The sequence below is a fragment of the Pipistrellus kuhlii genome, unplaced genomic scaffold (genome assembly GCF_014108245.1).
Source record: "Pipistrellus kuhlii isolate mPipKuh1 unplaced genomic scaffold, mPipKuh1.p scaffold_m20_p_11, whole genome shotgun sequence".
NCBI classification, from domain to species: domain Eukaryota; kingdom Metazoa; phylum Chordata; class Mammalia; order Chiroptera; family Vespertilionidae; genus Pipistrellus; species Pipistrellus kuhlii.
In genome coordinates, this window is record NW_023425416.1 from 716,759 (window position 1) to 735,239 (window position 18,481).

General features: G+C 51.8%; 1 protein-coding gene across 14 annotated transcripts in view; it reads left to right on the forward strand.

Moving 5' to 3' along the window:
- FOXP1 (forkhead box P1) overlaps window positions 1–18,481 on the forward strand; it is a 525,702-nt gene that overhangs the window by 297,375 nt on the left and 209,846 nt on the right. Inside the window, exon 1 of one of the 14 annotated variants that reach the window (XM_036430535.2) lies at window positions 13,913–14,062. The exons of the other annotated variants lie outside the window; for them this stretch is intronic. The gene's annotated coding sequence lies outside the window, so the exon portion shown is untranslated. Of the gene's footprint in view, window positions 1–13,912; window positions 14,063–18,481 lie in introns of those variants that run through there. 14 annotated transcript variants of the gene reach the window in all.

Consider the following 18,481-nt stretch of genomic DNA (forward strand, 5'->3'; position numbering starts at 1 on the left):
CTCTAGTAAGCCTGCGGCCTCTCCGGCTCGCCGGACGGCTTTAGAAGCTCGTCTGCACCTCACTCCGTTGTTGCTGCCCAGTAGCTCCTGTCCCTCAGTCTCAGCTATCTGGTCAACCTTGATCCAAAAAGATTAAATGGAAAATTCCAGAAATAAATGAGTGTAAGTTTTTAAGTTCATGCCATTCTGAATAGCGTGGTGAGGCCCTGCAGCTGCAGCCTCCGCCTGCCCAGGACCAGCTTCTCTGCCAGCTGTGCGGTGGCCCGTGGTCCCCAGAGACTGTCCTGCCCGCCTATGCCCGATGCCCCACCGATCTGGGTGTGGCAGCATCCCCTCCACCCCTCCATCCCCCTGTCCCCCTCTATTTTCTCCACCCCTCTGCCCCCCTCCACTCCCTCCACCCCCTCTACCTCCTCCACTACCTTCCACCCCCTCTACCCCCTTCAACCCCTCTCTACCTCCTCCACCCACTCCACACCCTTCTACCCCCTTCCCCCAATTCTGTCCCCTCCACCCCTTTCTGAACTCCCCAGCTTCAGCAGTCTCCTCTTGGAGCGCCTCCTCGGGCCGTGGAGCAGCGGTCTGGTCCAGCAGCAGTGCTGATTGCCCTTGCCTACCCCACCCCTCCATTGCTCATGACCCCAGTCATAGCCAGCCAGCCTTTGCCGAGTGCTGCTAAGTAGCCAATACTTCAGCGATGATAGGGTACTTCGGACCTAACAGGAGGCGGGTAGTCACTGTCCTAGGGGAGGGAGCCTGACCTTTGCCCAGAATGAGAATAAGCACCTCTGTAACAACCTGGATGAAATCTCTCTAACAGTAACATTTGAGCAAGGTTTCAAGGCATTTATAGGAGTTTACTGCTCACAGTAGTAGCAAAGGGGAATAAAACAGCAAACGTGAAAATATGAAAGAGCAAAGTCTGCTTGAGAAGCAGTTCGGACTAAGGAAGGGGCAGCAGAAGAGAAGCCGGCGAGTTACCCCGGGGCCTGTTCTTCCCAGAAACTTAGATGGCCCTTGGGAAACAGAGGAGCTCTAGAGGTTTGCGAGCAAGGGCGTGATTGGTCACCTTGACTTCTGTTGCGAATGATGTTTATGATGCTCCCAGAAGTCCCTTAAGTGCAGGAGAAAGGGGCTGAGGCCGGTGGCCATGGGGACAATGGAGAGAAAGGGGATAAAAAGGACAGATAAATAGGCTTTTGAATTACCAAGGCTTGGTGATCAGCTTAGTGTCAAAGGAGATGGCAATGACCTTTTTCTGATCATATCCACACAGCTGGCAGAAGATACCAAACTTAAGGAAAGTGTGTACAGTTTTTGACATCTTGAATTTTAGGATATCTCCAAGACTTTGGTGGGAATCCTATATAATAAAAGGCTAATATGCAAATCAAACGAACTGTGGAATGCCTGGTAGCTAAGATGCACACTGACCACCAGGGTAAAGACTTGCAACGCAGGAGCTGCCCCCTGGTGGTCAGGGAGCGCCGCTCAGCCAGAAGCCCTGAGCCATGCTTACTGCTGGCAACTGCAGTTGCAGTGGCTGGAGCTTCTCCCGCCCTGTAGAAGTGCTAAAGATGTCTGACTGCTGCAGGGAGTGGACCTAAGCCAGCAGTCGGACATCCCCCAAGGGCTCCCAGACTACGAGAGGGTGCAGGCCAGGCTGAGGGACTCCCCCTCATACTTGAATTTTTCTAGTAAACAATAAAGAGAGAAGTAATTGTTGAGGATCCAGTCTAATTCCGAACAGGTGAGGTTAAAGCATACACAGAGGGCACATGGGATCTTAAGAAATACCAGCATTTAGTGGGCAGGTAGAATTAGCACCACCTTTCAAAAAAGACAAAAGAGGAGAAGGGTTATAGAGTCAGGCTGTGAGCAGGGGCACTGTCCAGGGAGTTATGGGAGAATTTTCAAAGAGCGGCCTCCAGTGTCTGGGGTGACTGAGCCCCTGGCCTGCTGGGTTTCTCGGTGCCCCCCTGCACCTGCCCCCCGCTGTAAAGCCTGCCTGGCTTCCAGCCTGCATCTAGGGGAAGCGCCTGGTTGTGATTGGCTTCGGCATTTAGGAGCTGCTATCCTAGCCGGGAGAATTAGAATCCCCAGTGCAGACAGTTGCAAGTAGGAGATAAAACATGGAGACGGCCCCCCTTTGCAACGTGTACCTGACCAGGTAACGGGGCTGAAGCATTGGAGGAGCCAGAAGAGCAACCTGGAAGTGACGAGGGTCAGAGAGCGAGGCTGTGTCTGTGGGCTGCAGTGAGAGAGCCAGAGGAGTGGGTGGTGCTGGTTAACTAATGGAGCATGTGTACTGGTTACTAATGCAGATTTTGTCATCAAAGAAAACAAAAAACACGATAATTTCAAGAGAAACATCAAAGTTCTTCATTCAAAGTAACGTTCATCGCTAGCTACACATTTCCCCATCTTTCAGGTAATTGGTGGACACCGTCCCAATAGAACTTTCCTTGTTTTGAGGCAAGCCAGAGACCCAATGTTCCACTTCTTCGTACATTTTGAAGTGCTGCTCAGAAAGTGCGTGTGCCATCGATCAGAGCAAGTGGTCATCTGAAGGATCAAGGTCTGGTAAATACAGCGGGTGGATTAATACTTCCCAGGCAAGATCTTTAACGTGTTCTTAACTGGTTTTAGAGTACGTGATGATACGTCATCATGAAGCAAAATTACTTTGCCATGTCTTCTGGCACATTCTGGTCGTTTCACAAACAAAGCCTGGTTCAAATTGACTATTTGTTGTCAATAGTGATCAGTATTAATGGTTTCACCTGGTTTTAGAAGCTCCTACAGAGTACACCACACCTTCCTGGTCCCACCAAATGCAGAGCATTGTCTTCTTTCCAAAGCGATTTGGCGTTGCAGTCAATGTTGAAGGTTGACCTGGATCAACCCATAATTCTGTGCATTTGGGATTCTCAAAATAAATCCACTTTTCATCGCCAGTCACAATTAGATGCAAAAAAGACTTTCATGCCATTGAAGCAACATTTTCATGTTGACTTTTTGGTTTTCCATTTGTCTTTCGTTCAGTTGATGTAACACTCATTTTCCTTCCTTTAAAAATCTTTCCCATTGCTTGTAAACGATTGGAAATGAGCAATGTTTAATCTTTTTTGCAAGTTGTTTTTGAATTTGATATGCATCTTCATCCAATAATGCTTGTAATTGTTGTTCTTCCAACTTTTTCAGTTGACCTGGACATTCTTTATCTTTCACATCAAAATCATCACTTTTAAAACACTTAGACCAGCATTAATAAGTATCTTGAGATGGAGCATGTTCACATAAGCTTCGCAAAGTATATGATAACTTCTTCTTCAAAATAAAGTAATGAAATAAAACTTCCCGCAAATGCCTTTTTTTTGCATGAAATTCAGCAATTTTAAGTGTAAAAATATATATGATAACACCTTCAAAAAATTTGACATGAAATTTTGAAGCTTGCTGTCAATACAATAAAATAGCATACCAATCAAATTGCATATATATCAACATATGTGTAACTCCCATCAATTGAAAAAATTCCGCATTATTAACCGGTACACCTGATAAGAGGGAAGGTCGAAGGTGAACACGCTCCTGCTCTCAGAGGAAAAGGAGGCAAGGGCAGAAGGATGGAGGTGCTTGCTGCGGGGGAATTCCCTCTGGCCTCTCCATCGAATTATCGTAGTTCCCTAAGCCACTGGAGACCACCACCCACCCTTTCTGAAACTCCCTCCTAGCTTCCATGCCTCTGCCTAGGGCTGGCGCTACCCTTGGCTACAGTGCAGCAGGATTGGATGGTGCTGATGTTCAAATGTTTGTCCACCAGCTTGTGTATGTGTGTATGTGCGCTGCCACTCCCTGGTCTGCAGTGCGTTCTAAGGAAATGAGGGTTCCTCTGCACCCTGAGAGGACTCAGGGACTGGGCTTCAGTGCTCAGCGAATGGCCCTCTTCCTGCTTCACAAATACAAGGATTGACTATGGTTTGTTCTGAGGACCTTCCAGTCTTACGCACACCCTTTGAACTTTGGACTCCCTGCTAGCTCTTGCTTTCACTTCAGCTTCTCTCCTGAGAAATACCTCTTTCCTTCACTTGGCTGTTTTCACCAAAACATCGTATTCTCCTGACCACTGGGACGGGGCTGGAAATTGAGGAGCCTTACTGATGCTGCCTAAACTATTCCAGCCAGTCAGCTCCTAGACCTGGTCCTCGCTGCATGATTGCCTTCCCGCTCACTCCCTCCCTCATGCATCTGTGTGACAGCGAAATAGTTATCAACTGCCTGGTGTCCTTTTGGGTATGAGACCTGATGCCTGGCTTTCAGTGCAGCGTTCAGGAAATTGGGATAAGGGGAAGGATGCTGTGGAGTTGAGTGTAAACCTTGCAGGCACCCTGGGGAGTGTGTCGTCCCAGACGCAGAGGCTGGCTTGTCTGTTCAAGCTCTTTAGCCGGAGCTGAGGTTTGGGGTTCAGGAGAAACAGGCTCCTTAAAGGTCCGAGGCCCAGGCCCAGGGCGGCGGGAAGGCGTGCAGAGGCCCGGAGCTCAGCTTCCAGTGAGGCTGTCCAGGAGAGGAGGGGTGGGGCGAGCGGAGGGCTGTGGGCCTGGCCCAGCTCAGAAACAAAATGAGATCCACATGAGGAACTTAAGCTTCTCTATTAGCCACATTGAAAAAGTGAAAAGAACCTGATATAAATTATAATATTTTATTTAATCCAATTTATCCAAAATATCATCATTTCAACATGTAATCAATATAATTTATGAAAGACACACTTTACATTCTTTTCTTTCATACTAATTCTGAAAAATCACCTTTATTTGGATATTAAAATTTCATAAAAAATACTTGATCTTTATTTAAATTTCATAAAATTAGTAGATTCACATATATAAGTTGTTTAATACATACTAGGTTTTCAGAAACTGCTCTGAATATCAACTTTAAATTTGCACTAATCTGCATTACAAGTGCACGTATGTTGAGTTTCACTCTGCAGGCAGGCTGGCCGCACTCCGTGGGAGGCAGCTTCCGTGGCCAGCACAGCCTCCGGCAGGCCTGGGAGTTTGGGTTCCACACGAGAGGCTCGGGCCACGGAAGCCAGAGCCAGACTGGGAGGTGGCCGCACGCTCAGAAGCCAGCTCAGAGCAGCAGATAGGATTGGGCAGGAGGCAGAGGGCACGAGAACCGGCCACGGGGCAGGGAGCGCAGAAAGCCTGTCGGGGCTTCTGGCAGGCAGAGGACGTGACCCCTCCGTGAGAGCCCGGGCTTGGAGGTGGGCAGAGGGAAGTAGGTGGCCTCAGGTGTTAGGATGGCAAAGAAGAAATGTGCAGAAGGTAGCAGAGGCCTCCGTTCTGGAAAGAGAGTTTAGTTGAACCCTACGTGATTCTGGGGTCACTGGGCACAGGCGGGCGTGAGGGGAAGTGTGGGAGGACCGAGGGGTTTGGGGGTGCTCCAGGGCAGGGTCAGGGGCTGCCCACCGGGGGTCACGTGCCCATGCGCTGTCCTGGGCACTGCAGCAGCCAGCTCTGCCCTGGGAAGGGGGGCAGACATCCCGGGCCCCAGAGTCAGCAGTGGACCCGCTTGGGCTGTGTCCAGAAAAGCTGTGGAGCTCTGAGGGTGGAGCTCCGGGCAGAAGGGAACATTCAGACAAGTTCAAGTGAAGCTCCTCAGAAGGGAGTGGCGGCGCCAGCGGCGTAGACAGCACCCTGCGAGCAGAAAACCTGGAGGCAAGGCAAGAGAGACGGAGGAGCGGCCGGGGGTTTGGCGGGTGCAGGCACCTTGCACAGGGCAGCAGGCTCCGCAGAGGTGGGCAGGGCCAGGGCCCTCGGAGGAGGGGCAGGACGGGGGAGGGAGGCCTCTCAGCAGCAGGGGAGGGACAGAGCCAATGGCGGGAAGACTCTTCACACTGGCATTGGCATGCCTACCTGAGCGCAGGTGAGGGACCTGAGGGAGCAGGAGTGGGGGGCGGGGGGCCCCTCTCTTCATCGCTCCTTTCGTCCGCAGCTGTCGGTGCCAGGCTGAGCTCTCAGTCCCTGTCCCGGCTCTGCCATCCACTTCTTTTCCAGGCCTTCTGTGCCTGCTCGGGGAGCTCAGGCCTGTCTTGTCCTCGCCCTGCCGCCAGCATGCCCTCCCTCAGCCGGGCCAGCCTCCGGGAAGCCAGCCCTGCCTTCCCTGTCCACTGAGTCCTGCCTCCCCCGGCCCATCGCGGGGCTCAGTTCAGGAGTCCTTGTGAAGTAGAAATGCGAGCAAAGGTCATAGGTTATTGACCCTCGCAGGCACATACTAGTACATTTATCCCTGAACGAGAGCTAGGACTCCCTGCTTGCTCTCATGATGAAAACAGCACAGGTTTCCATAGAAGGGCCCTCAGCATGGCGCAGGCACAAGGCACTGCATGGTTTCTATTGTGTGGCCAGTATTGTAGGATGTTAGTGCACCCTGCTTCCCACCAACACCCCTTCCCAGCTGTGACAACCAGCAATGTCCCAGACATTGCCACAGGCGCCTGGGCGTCCATCGACCTCGCATTCTCCACAGGCAGATCCAAGGGAGTGATCCTTGATGTGTGCCTTCCTTCAGGCAGCGACAAATGGCCACCACCCACCAGGCTGCCAGCCAGGCTGTGAGGGACGGTCCTGTTCCCCCGCCATACTTGCATGTGTAGAAGTCCGAGTGGGTGCTCCGGGTGGGAGCTGGCGGCTGTATCGCTCAGCTAGTACACGTTAAGAGCAGCGTCTTCACACAAACCATGTTTCCCAGAACCTGCCTGCCCCGCCTTCTCTGCCTGCTCCAGGTTAGCTGCTGCTCTCTCTTGTCTTTCGGTCGGGGACTGTGGGGGCCAGTGAGGCCACACTTCCCCCGTCACAGTGCCCACTGCTGGAAGGAAGAACCAAGGCCTTGTGTTACCTGGAGAGCTGTGATGCCACGTTAAGTCTTGTGTTTAAAGTGCACACATTCCTGGGAAGTGAGCACAGAGAAGCGCTGGTGGGCCTGGAGGGGCCCGCTCGTGGCCAGGCCTTGGCTGTGGTGCATGGAGCCCCTCCACCCTGGGCGTGGGGACTGGCCGAGGCCCTCAGGTTCCTCTTCAGCCCAGTATTCCCTGTTAAGGGCACTAATAATTAACCACTGTGTCCACAGTATGAGGCCAGGTTGCTAGTCCTATCTGCATTATTAGCATGTACTTTCTTGACGCCACACATGTAAAGGAGAAATGCGCTGAAAAGCCACTCCAGACTTCCTTCAGGAATCAAGCTGAGAAAGGGCAGTCAGAGCTGTGCGAGGCGGCGGGGTGCAGGGCCTCAGCCTGCGGAGGGGGTGAACAGGAGCTCGTTCCCCTCAATCGCCCGGAGCCGTCCTCAGGGATAGGCTGGCCTTGCTGCCGTAGTGTCCCTCCTGCAGCTGGAGAAAGCGGGGGGCATTTCTAAAAGCAATGTAACCGAGAGTAACTGAGAGCACTGTCCGCGTTTCTGACGGGGAGAAGGGGATTCTGTGCTTGGGCATTCTCAGTAGCTTCCCAAAGTCTGGTCTATGGCTGCCAGCAGTCGCTGAGATTTATTGAGCACCTGCTCCATCCAGGCACTTGGCATAGATTGGCTTTGGGTGTGCTCATCACAGTCTTAACTCCTTATCTATATGGTAACTGACTGATGTCAGTGTCTTCCCCACTAGACAGCGTCTCCGGGTGGATGGGTCTGTGTCACTGTTTGTTCTTCACTGCTGCCCTGACTTCATACAGTCCGGGAAGATAGCCATGACAAAACAAAAACTGCTGAGGAGGCTGAGCGGCCCCGGATGCAGAGCAGTGCAGTTGTGGAGGAGGAGTGGACAGAGTGGTGGGTGGCTTGTTGAAAACACATCACTTGGCAGAGTGAGGGCCCAGTCCAGGTGTCAGGTGTCGTGGCTGCTCCCTTCCCCGCCTGCCTTCCCGGACTGCAGGGCTTGCCCGCGCCTGGCTCCTCGTTAAGGAGGTGCGTTTCTACCTTTCCGGAAGCCGCCAGACCGCTGTCCATAAGCACACTCTGTGTACCAGAGGCCGGCACAGCTGCAGTGCTCACCGCGGAGCTGCCTCGTCTGTGGGAGGCCTGCGCGGTTCTGCTTGGAAGGGCCTGCTGTGAGACAGCCCTCGCCCTCACCGTCTGCTCTGGATAAATGCCCTGACTCCTCCCTCCCTGGGTGCTGCTCAGGGGCCCGGTAGCCTCCGTTGTGTCTCCTCCTGGCACCAGGTGCCACCTTTGCCCTGGTACCCACCTCCCTTTGACCATGGAAATGCCAAGGAGTACAAACACCCTTTGCAGGCTTTCTCTGGTGTTTAGCTGATGCGTGACCCTGCTGAGAACCTGCCGTCCTGTGCAGCTGTCTGGGGAGGATTTCGTCACTGCCCGTGCGGTGGGTGCCCACTGCAGAGTCCTGGGCACTGCCAGCTCCACCTTCTTGCTGGCATGCTGTGGCAGTCTCTTTCTAAACACTCTCCCTGGCTCAGCACTTGAGAGAGAAGTAAAACAGTTGGAATACTTAATGTCAGAGCTGGCAGGGGAAGGGTCCTAGGTCTAGTGGGACCAGATGACAGCATGCAGGGAAGCCCGTCTGTGGGAGCAGGCACTCAGTCAGAGCTGGGATGGCTGGTTAGATGCTCGGTCCACCTGCACCTCACCGCCTCTGGCTGTTACCGGCCTCCCTGCTGACAATGAGATGGTGTCTGGATTCTTGACTTTCATCCTTCTTGGCTGTTCCTAGCAGGACTGTCCATCATCTTTGTGCCTGACTGGAGCCTGCTCTGACATCTCCATGTTTGTGTGCATGCAAGATTGGAGGATACGGATATATTGTGTTTTAATTGTCTGGTAGTAAGAATTGAAGGGGCATCTTTAAAAAGACTTTAAGTCTGTATTTTGAAAGAAATCTTTCTTTATAGTCCTCAGATGTGCTCAGTGGTCATGAGGTGATGTAATGAGATGAGGATTTACAAGTTGAAGGCGTCCTTGTACAGTACTAGTGGCCCGGTGCATGAAATTCATGCACATTAAAAGAATTAGAGGAAATATTTTAATATTGCTATTTGCCCTTTCTCTATAATAGAAGTGTCAGAGATGAAAAAAAAATTAATAAAATGTATATGAAAATATTCATTCTGTCAGAGTCTGGGTTGCACCATGGGAACCAGAGTCAAGTCTCCGCCCACTCACATGTACCTCGAAATCCCGCAAGACCCAGCCCCGGCCAGCCCCACTATTGGGCTAGATCCAGACCCGGCCAGCCCTACCCCATCAGGCCTCCCTGGGTGGAGGGCACAGCCTCAGGTCACCTGGCCTGGGCTAGAGGGGCCACGGCCTGAGGTCGCCTGTCAAGCCCCGCCAGGCAGGGGTGCAGCCTCAGGTCCCCCAGCCCAGTGCCAGGGCAGGATGCATGGCATGAGGTCCCATGCCAAGCCCTGCCAGGCAGGAAGGCATGGCCTGGGGTCCCCTGGCCTGGTGCTTGGGCGGGGGGCATGGCCTAAGGTGCTCTGGCTTGGCATTGGGGAGAGGGGTGTGGCCTGAGGTCCCTTGCCAAGCCCTACCGCCCGGGGGGGCGGGGCACGTCCTAAGGTCCCTTGCCCAGCCCAGTGCCATGCAATCTCAGGTCCCTGCTGATTGCTTGTTAGGGCTCGTTATGGGAACTCGGCCTCTGCTGTGGGCACAGCCATCTTATCATGGTGTGATGGTCAATTTGCATATCCCCTCTCTGTTAGATAGGATTATTGAAGTCGAACTGGAAGTAGTTGCAGACACTGGTCAATTTTCTCCAGTCACTTACTGAACTGCCACTTTAGTTCCCTCTGCCAGGCAGACACGGCTCAGATAGACAATGCGATTTTCTTCAAGCAGAGACATGGTCTGACATCTTTTGTCTTTTCATTAGGTTTTCCCTTTCAAGGTGTATTTTATTTGTTTGGTGCTGTTATATGGACTTTAGTCGAGGTAAAACTATAAACCTTCGTATTGATAGCTTCTCAAAGGGAGTGATCACTGTGTACAGATGTGGGTAGCTTGCATCTTATATGCATATGCATATGTATATGTGTGTGTACAGTATATGTATATTACCATTTTGTAATATCTTTGCATCATGTTCATTTTCCCATTAAAAAAGTACTGTATTTTGTGAAATGATACAATCTTCGAGGCATTTCCCATTATGTAGACACCATGCCTTTAAATTATAGCAATTGCTTAAGATTTTAAGGCAAAGTGGGCTCTTAGAAGTATGATTAATAGCAGGAGTGAGGCTAATGCTGGGTCATCAGTAGCACTCCATTACAAAAATGGCTGGACTAATAAAGCATCTATCTTTTTGACCAATAAAACATTTGAATGATATGCACCTAGTTTTTGCCGTCTAACAGTGACTTGATCCTGAATAACTCTGAACGTGTTTAGAAGCGGGGGCGTCAGGGGCAGGAGGAGCTGGTGCTGAAGGCAGCGGGTTTGCTTGGTCTGGGAGGTGGCGCCATGACTCCCCAGCCCGCTCCGTCCGGGCAGGAGTAGGGTTTAGGCCGTTGGTGATTGGTTTCTCTGGCAGCATCCTTGCACACAGTAGGCTCTTCACCAGTGCTGTGGGCCTTGCTGGGGGCAGCGGGTTCAGCAGTCAGGAGAGCCAGCATGGGCCTCTGGGGTCCCTGCACTCTGAGCCTGTGCACTCCCTGGCGGCTGGGAGAGGCTTTCAGATGCTTCATCAGTCACTCACCAGTTCTCCTTATTGTGACTTGATGTTGAAGCACCTCCATTTTCAGTCTGTTTTAGCCCTTTTGATAAAGCAGAGGAGAGTCTCCATTTGGTACTCGTGTGTCTTTAATCTCTCTCTCCCAGTTGTAAGCTCATTATTGAACAAAGAAAGAACATGGCTCTGCCAGAAGCAGCCAGAGTTTACATGCATTGGTCAGTGGCGTTACATTTATTAAAAAGTTTTCTTTCCTGTAAAGGGATGCATACTGGCTTCTCTGTGACCAAGTGATAGAAAGTTTCTTCTGAAACAGATGCATGTTTGTCAAAAGCAAATAAACTTTAGAAGTAGGGCTGGCTGAGGTGGAAGGTGGAACTGGAATGCTTGAGGCTTGGGATTGGGCTTGGTGCCCCTCGGACGCTGAGCATGGCCGCCCCGGAGGCCGGGCTGCAGGCTGACCCCAGAGAAGAGCAATGGGAAGACCTAGTCTCTTTGGGACTTTCAGTTTTTAAAATCAGTTATCAAACAGGATAGAAAAGACTTCTCTTCCATTTACTTTATTTTATGTATTTAGTAAAAAATGTTAAAACATTTGGGGTCTGTGGGGAACAAAGTAAGTGAACTGGGCCCATGAGGTAACACTAGAACTACAGGTGCCCACCGCGGGCGGCGTGGTCTGCGTGCATCCTGCCTGCCGTGGGGAGGGGTGCACAGGCACCCCCTTCGGTGAGCTCCCTGAAAGCTCCGGGCCCAGGGGCTGGCGTGGTTAGGGGAGCGGTCCCAGGCTGTGGCTTTCCTTCAGGTTTGTAAGCTCTGTTTGCGGTCTTTTCCTGGTAGCGGAGTTCTCAGGCTTTAGGAAGTAGCGGGGTGCTCGGGGCCCGGCTTATAGCAGTGCAGGGTGAGGAATACGGGGTGCTCGGGGCCTGACTTACAGCAGTGCAGGGTGAGGAATCGGGGTGCTCGGGGCCTGGCTTACAGCAGTGCAGAGTGAGGAATCGGGGTGCAGGCCCGCTCCCTGCTCTGGCTCACTCACTGTCTCTTGTGTTCGCGCCAGCATTGGGTCAGGCCCTTCCCTCCTCTCTGTCCCCTCGTCCTCTGGCTGTGCGTGGGGAGTGAGCAGGAACCTGATCTTCTGTGCTGGAGCCTGAGGAAGGGCCTCTGCAGGGGCTCCAGCTCCAGCCTCAGCACAGGAGCACAGGGAGCCAGGAGGCGGGGTCTGGGCTCTGGAGGGCGGCAGCCCGAGCCCCAGGCCTTTCTAGGGCTGCAGAGGGCGAGGTCTCCGTGTCCCTCCGTGTCCACGCGGAGCCGACAGTCCACCCTCCAGAGCCCTCGGGGCCCCTTGCCTGCAGCAGCCCTCCTGGGCCTGCTGGCTTGGGAGAGGGGGAGAGCCACTCAGGAACCAGCCACAGGAAACCAAACAAAAACAAAGAAAAAGCACTCTCCTTCCTTCGTGACTTTAGGTTTACAAAACAAAGATTAGATCTTGGAGCAGGAACAGCCAGGGAAGGTTAGGGGTTTCAGTGGAGCTGGGTGGGGGAGGGGTAGCGTGAGTCTGGGACCAGGGGGTGTTGTCTGTAGACAGAGATGGAAGCCCAGCAGCCTGGTCCTGGCGGATGTCATTGCAGGGCCCTCAGGAGGTGTGCCCTCCTCCATCCACCTCACTTCCTGCTCCTGTGGCCACAGCGCCTTCCCCGCTGCCCGCCCTCCCTCTGCAGAACCCCTCCAAAGCCATCAGCTGGTGTAAGTGTAAAACGTAGATGCCCAAATATCAGTTACCAAACTGTTTGCCAAATATGTTTTGCTTATTAAATTCTAAGTAATGGAGGAATAATATTCACATTTACCAAATTAAGTAGCTAATAATGTTACAGTATCTATAAAAAATTCAAATTAATACTTTAATTGCAAATTATATACCTAAATATAGTGTCTCTGCTAAGGCATAACTTTCTCATACAGTAGCAGTTTTACATGTTGTACACAGCAAGCAAACGTTTTGAAAACAAACCGTTTTTTATAACACTTTCATTAGTGGATCCACTGAACTCATTCTTCACTCTTGGCTTTGAAACCAGATTTCTTCGTTAGGCTGACATAAGGAACATCAGCTGATTAATATTATATATAATCTTTTTAAGGGAAAAATTAGAACCTGATACAGTTTAATTTTTGCAGGTGGTTGAGAAAGCTATAAATCTGTGTCTGTGTGGACCCAGGGCACTTAGAGGCATGTTGGGGAGAAAGGAGAATTGCTTTTCTTCTAGATAAAGCATTCAAGGTTTGAGTCCTGGGTGACCCATATATTTCATTGATAAAAGACGAGCCTGGGAAATGAATGCAGTTACTCAAGCATGAAAACATTACAGTCTTTTAAAGCTGTGACCAAATCCAGCCTTTATAGTTTTATTATCTACCAGCCAGGTGTAGGCTGAGCTCATTTGGGGTGACCTCTTGTTTCTTATAGGGGCCAAGCTTTTTATTTCTAAGTAATGTCCCAGTAAAGAGTTAACCGGATCTCCCTGGATTTGCTCTGGCTTATATGATGATGAGTAATGGGAGGTTGGTAACAGCAAATTGTTGTTTATAAGCAAACATGGCATTGTGCAAACAAGCAGGCCTGGTCTCCAACTGGCCTGATCTCATGGTGGCCAGCAGCTGATCTGTGTAACACACAACCTTTCTGCTCTAAATGTCAGAAGAATGGCTGTTTGTTTATCTTGCTTTCTTTGCAGCTGTTTACCCTGTAATGCGTTTACCTCGACCTTGGTTCCCAGAGAGGGGCCCCTTCTCCTCCCAGTGCTGTTTACATTAGTCCTGCCTGGTGTCACCTACGAAATCTGTTGATTATTCCACCTGGTTAATGTTAAATCACTCTTGTAAGATGATGTGTTTGTTCATAAACATCAGTGCTGGGCCCCTGTTTACTGTACCCATGGCAGCGGTCCTCATTACACAAACACTGCTTTGTTTGCGGGTGTGAGCAGCAGTTTATCCTGCAAGGTCTGTTTTAAAGACACACACGGAAGAAAAAATAAAAAACTTATGCTAGAATTCTGATAAAGAAAGAAAAAGGGGAACTTGTCCCTGGAATGTGGTTGAAACAGACGTAGGTTTGCTTTTCTTATCTTTTGCTTGGATGAAGGGGCTGAGAGATTAGCAAGCTGTTTGGTTTTTCTAAGAGATTTCCTTAGTGTAATGATATCTATGCAGTTGTTTGCTTTTTTCAGAAGGGAGAGAGCTCTCCTGAAAGGCCACCAGCTCGGTGAGTGCACATCAGATGCTAGAAAACGCCTGCGGAGCCAGCGGCACTTAGCAGAGCTAGGAGAAAAGGGTAGTGCTATGAGCAGGCAGCCAGCCCCTCTGACAGGTACAGTCCTCGGGTTGGTGTTGTGTGTGTGGTGTGTTTGTGGCTGCATGTGACCCTATGTGATGCGAGTACTTTGTCAAGTTTGAAAGGGGAAGAGTCACTTTTAGTTTGATGTGTTCTGAATAAATTCTGTGTCATTAACAGAGGCATCTTAACTGCGAGGAAATCAATAATTCATACACTTCATTGTTTTAAAAGCTACTGTTTTGATTCTTACCTGTTACTTTGCTTTGTGTGGTTTTTCAGAGAGTTTGAGCATTGCATTCTTCCTAGCTAAGTGAAGCAGAAGTCGTGTCTCCTCATGCAGCACCTGTGCTGTGCCCGGGCACGGGGTGCCCCAGGAGGTGAGAGAACACTAGCCCAGTGGTTGGCAAACTCATTAGTCAACAGAGCCAAATATCAACAGTACAACAATTGCAATTTCTTTTGAGAGCCATATGTTTTAAACTTAAACTTCTAATGCCACTTCTTCAAAATAGACTCTCCCAGGCTGTGGTATTTTGTGAAAGAGCCGCTCTCCAGGGGCCAAAGAGCCTCATGTGGCTTGCGAGCCGCAGTTTGCCGACCATGGCACTAGCCTGTCCTCTGCCACGTTCTGCAAGCAGCAGGGGCGCAGCTCCCATCAGCTGTGCTTTCTGTTGTGTAAATGTTGTTTGTTGCTGTTTCTGATTTGCATTGTGCTTCCGTACTGGGCAACACGTGCTAGCATTTGCTGTAAATTACAAGGATCAGCAGACTGGGGTGAGGTGGAGGTTGAGGGTCGTGACCTTCAACAAAGTGTGACCTTTTATTTCAGAAAAAAACCTGCTAATCTACCTGTAAGAGCAGCTTGGGGTGGATACCTGTGTGCACGTTGGAGTTTTTGAAGGATACGAGTAAATAGTTCTTCTCATGCCTGTGGCAGCCTGCGAGCGCTGAGCGCCACGGTACTGGGAACAATGAGCTTGCTCTGGCTGCTGGCATGGGAAGGGGTTGGCGATGGACAGGCAAGCCACCAGGCGTGTCTTGGAGCATGCCAGGCACTCACCAGTGATGGGAACCTGGCCTTGTGTGTATGGATCATGTAAAATGTGGAAATGAAAGAATATGTGTTTTGAACTGGCCACTTCATTCCACCAGGCCATTCGTGAGAGTTGAGCAGTTTGAATGTTCAGATAGTTCAAGTTCAGCAGACTTTGTTTTGTTCTGTCAAAGTGCATTTAGCCTAGCACCCAAGCACCTGGCCTGCCCCTGAGCGCTGAGGCGTCCTGGGCAAAGCAGAGGGCCGGCTGGTGTCTGTGTATTTCTGGAGCGCTCTGGGTTAATATGCCGGGTGGTATGCATTCTTTTTTGTGCTTCTCGTTCCTACCGCGTTTCCTCATAGCTTTCATCGTTGGCCCATAGGTGCTGTGATTACAGACTTAACCCTGTCTTCTGGGAGAGAAGGAAAACAAGGCCAACAGTAGCGGAAATTCTAAAACTATAACAGACCTCTGTAACCCTCACGAGGGCGGCGGGTGCCATTATCTGGCTCACTGATGCTGGGGAGATTACATGCCCAGGATGGTGTGAATGAGGGGCTGAGGGGGCAAGGCCTGTGGCCGGGGCAGTGCCACGGCCTGGGGAGCTGAGTCCCAGCCCTGGGCCCGGGCTCCTGTCCGCACACGGAAAGCCTGGGGAGAGGAGCTCCCCTGTGAGGGACCTCCCACCGCCCTGTCCTCCTCACGGTTCGCGTTAGTTACAGGGAAATGCACACGCTCCTCGGCCATGTTCAGCCCATGCGAATGGTCCTCTGTATGGGAATGTTCACCGTGGTTTGGATGAGGTTTTTGGTGGTTGATTATCTTTACATTTTCAACGACTGGGATAATCCTGCTTCTGTTAAGATTTAAAATGACTTAATGGCTTGAATATTTTCTAGCTCCAGGACGCCCAAAGGGCAGTCCTTCTGAAGCCGTGCAGGGAGCGGTGGTCAGAATTTAAAAGGCGGTGGCTGCTCAGCTGTGGTTCAGAGGTTAGGTTTGGATTTTTCTCTTCTTTAGTCATTTAGTTAGAGATTCAGCAACTGTGTATTAAATTATTTTATGTGCAAGGTGTACCTGAAAGTAAAGTTTTAGATTAAGCAAGTTTCAAAAAAAGTCTTACTAGGCAATTGGAGGTGGAGAAGGAACCATTTTCATCTGCTGTCTCTTCGTGTAATCGATGAACGGCGAGTAGTTTACCTGAGAGACACTCGCTCCTTCCCCCTGTGCCCTGGGAAGGCGGAGCCAGGCCCCATCCTGCACAGGGGAGATGGCGCTCCTCCAGCGTCTCACCCCCAGGCCTCCGGCTCCGGGTTCTTCCAGGCCCAGCCTGCCCTGCGCTCTCCTGAGGCAGGAGAGGGGGCAGCTGGGGGGGGGGGGGGAGGCTGCCGATTCACTTCTCCACCCCTGTGCCCCACCCGCCGCCTGCTGGGCCCTTCCAGTTCTGCGCTGACCTCCTGCATGGCTACAAAGGTGACCACTGTTTTTTCAAACATGCTTTGACAATTGCATTGCACCTGAACTTTTCTTCCTTAATGCTAAATGAAATTCCAGATTTTCAAAGCGAGATCTAGACCTCTACAGTGCACGATAAGGTTGATAATACATAAATCATTTTTAACAACAGGTAATATGCATAATTTATGGGGTTACGGTGCTATCTTTTTGATATTTATGATGGATAATGCTCAGTTTTTGCCCTCATATTACTGCTTTAAATTATACCACAGGAAAATTAATGAGAAAGTAGATTTATGGGTTTCATTTGTTTGTCAATTCGGAAATTAATTGGGTGTTAATTTTAGCCGTCCCTCATCAGACCAGGACTTGCGTGTGTGCGCAGCGCTTTGCATTCATTGTGGCCGCCTGGGCCGTGGGTCATAGCTCCGCAACAGCAGCCCTCACCGGCCTGGCTTCACTGTGCACAGTGGTTTTGGAAGACGGTCCTCCTGACAGTGGCGCCCTGACTTCCCTCCCTGAACTTGGCTCTGGGACGGCGTTTCGCTGGGGAGGAGGGGGGTGGTGGACAGCGGATGGTGGTGTCTTATTCACAGTTTGTGGGCAGATCTCACCTGAGAGAAGGATCCGCTGCAGTTACTCTGTTTCTCTTATTTTGCCCCCACCCCCGCCTTTTCCTCCTGAAAGAAAGTGCTCCCAGCCCATCTGTGGACGGTGACTCAGCACTGGGGAGGCGGGGGCAATGTGGTCCCACCAAGCCCTTTGCCACCCGCGGCCCCGTGGAGCTGGGCGCCCCCTGTGCCCAGCATGCTCAGGCCCCGTCCGCTCCGCGGGCACTGCCCGGGGCGGCTCACAGTGGGCTGGCTGCATGTCCAGGCTGCCTACGAGGGCCTGAGAGGGCGGGGGCTCCCAGCTCTCGGTCCTTCAAACCTCTGAGAGCTGCGTGGCCAGGTCTAGTCTTGCACATGTGCAGGGAACCAGGTCATCTTCCTGATGCCTTATCTCAACACAGACCCCGGCCCTGAACAGGGACACAGGCTGTGGCTCTTCAGGATGGGCACAGTAGTCAGAGCTCTGCCCTGAGCTAGCGCGGCCGGCTCCATCCTCACCGCCGCCTTCACTCTGCAGGCCAGGCGGTGCTGGGGCCGCCTTCACTCTGCAGGCCAGGCGGTGCTGGGGCCGCCTTCACTCTGCAGGCCAGGCGGTGCTGGGGCCGCCTTCACTCTGCAGGCGCTCCGAGTTCCCAAGCCACAGAGATGCCCACAGCCCCCTCTTCTTGGAGTGCTCTCTTCCCCCTGCCGCCCTCCCTTCCTTCCTCCTCCCTCATTCCCCCCTCCCTTCCCTCTTCCTCCCTCCCCCTTCCCTCCCTCTTTCCTCCCTTTCTCCCTCCTCCTTCCTTCCTCTTTTCCTCCCTCCCTCCCTCCCTTCTTCCCTCCCTCCTTCCTCCTTCCCTCCCTCCTTCCTCCCTCCCTCCTTCCTTCCTTCCCTCCCTCCTTCTTTCTTCCTCCCTCCCTCCCTCCTCCCTTCCTCCTCCCTCTTCTCCTCCCTTCCCTCTCTTCCTCCCCCTCCTTCCCTCCCTCTCTTCCTCCCTTCTCCTTTCCTCCCTCCTCTCCCCCTCCCTCCTTCCTTTCTCCCTCCCTCTTTCCTCCCTCCCTCCCTTTCTTCTTCCCTCCCTTCTTCTTTCTTCCCTCCCACCCTCCCTCCTTCCTTCCTCCCTCCCTCTTTCCTCCCTCCCTCCCTCCCTCCCGCCCTCCCTCCCTCCCTCCCTCCCTCCTCCCTCCCTCCCTTCTTTCCTTCCTCCCTCCCTTTCTTCCTTTTTTCTCTAATGGGGCAGGATCGGACCGAGTAGCCACTCGAACCCTTTCAGAAAGTGACTGCAGTAAATTCCCCCCCTCCCCCTGGAAGTGGGAATACATTTTATAAAAGTGTGTTTAGTTTAATTTGCACATCCTTTCATGGA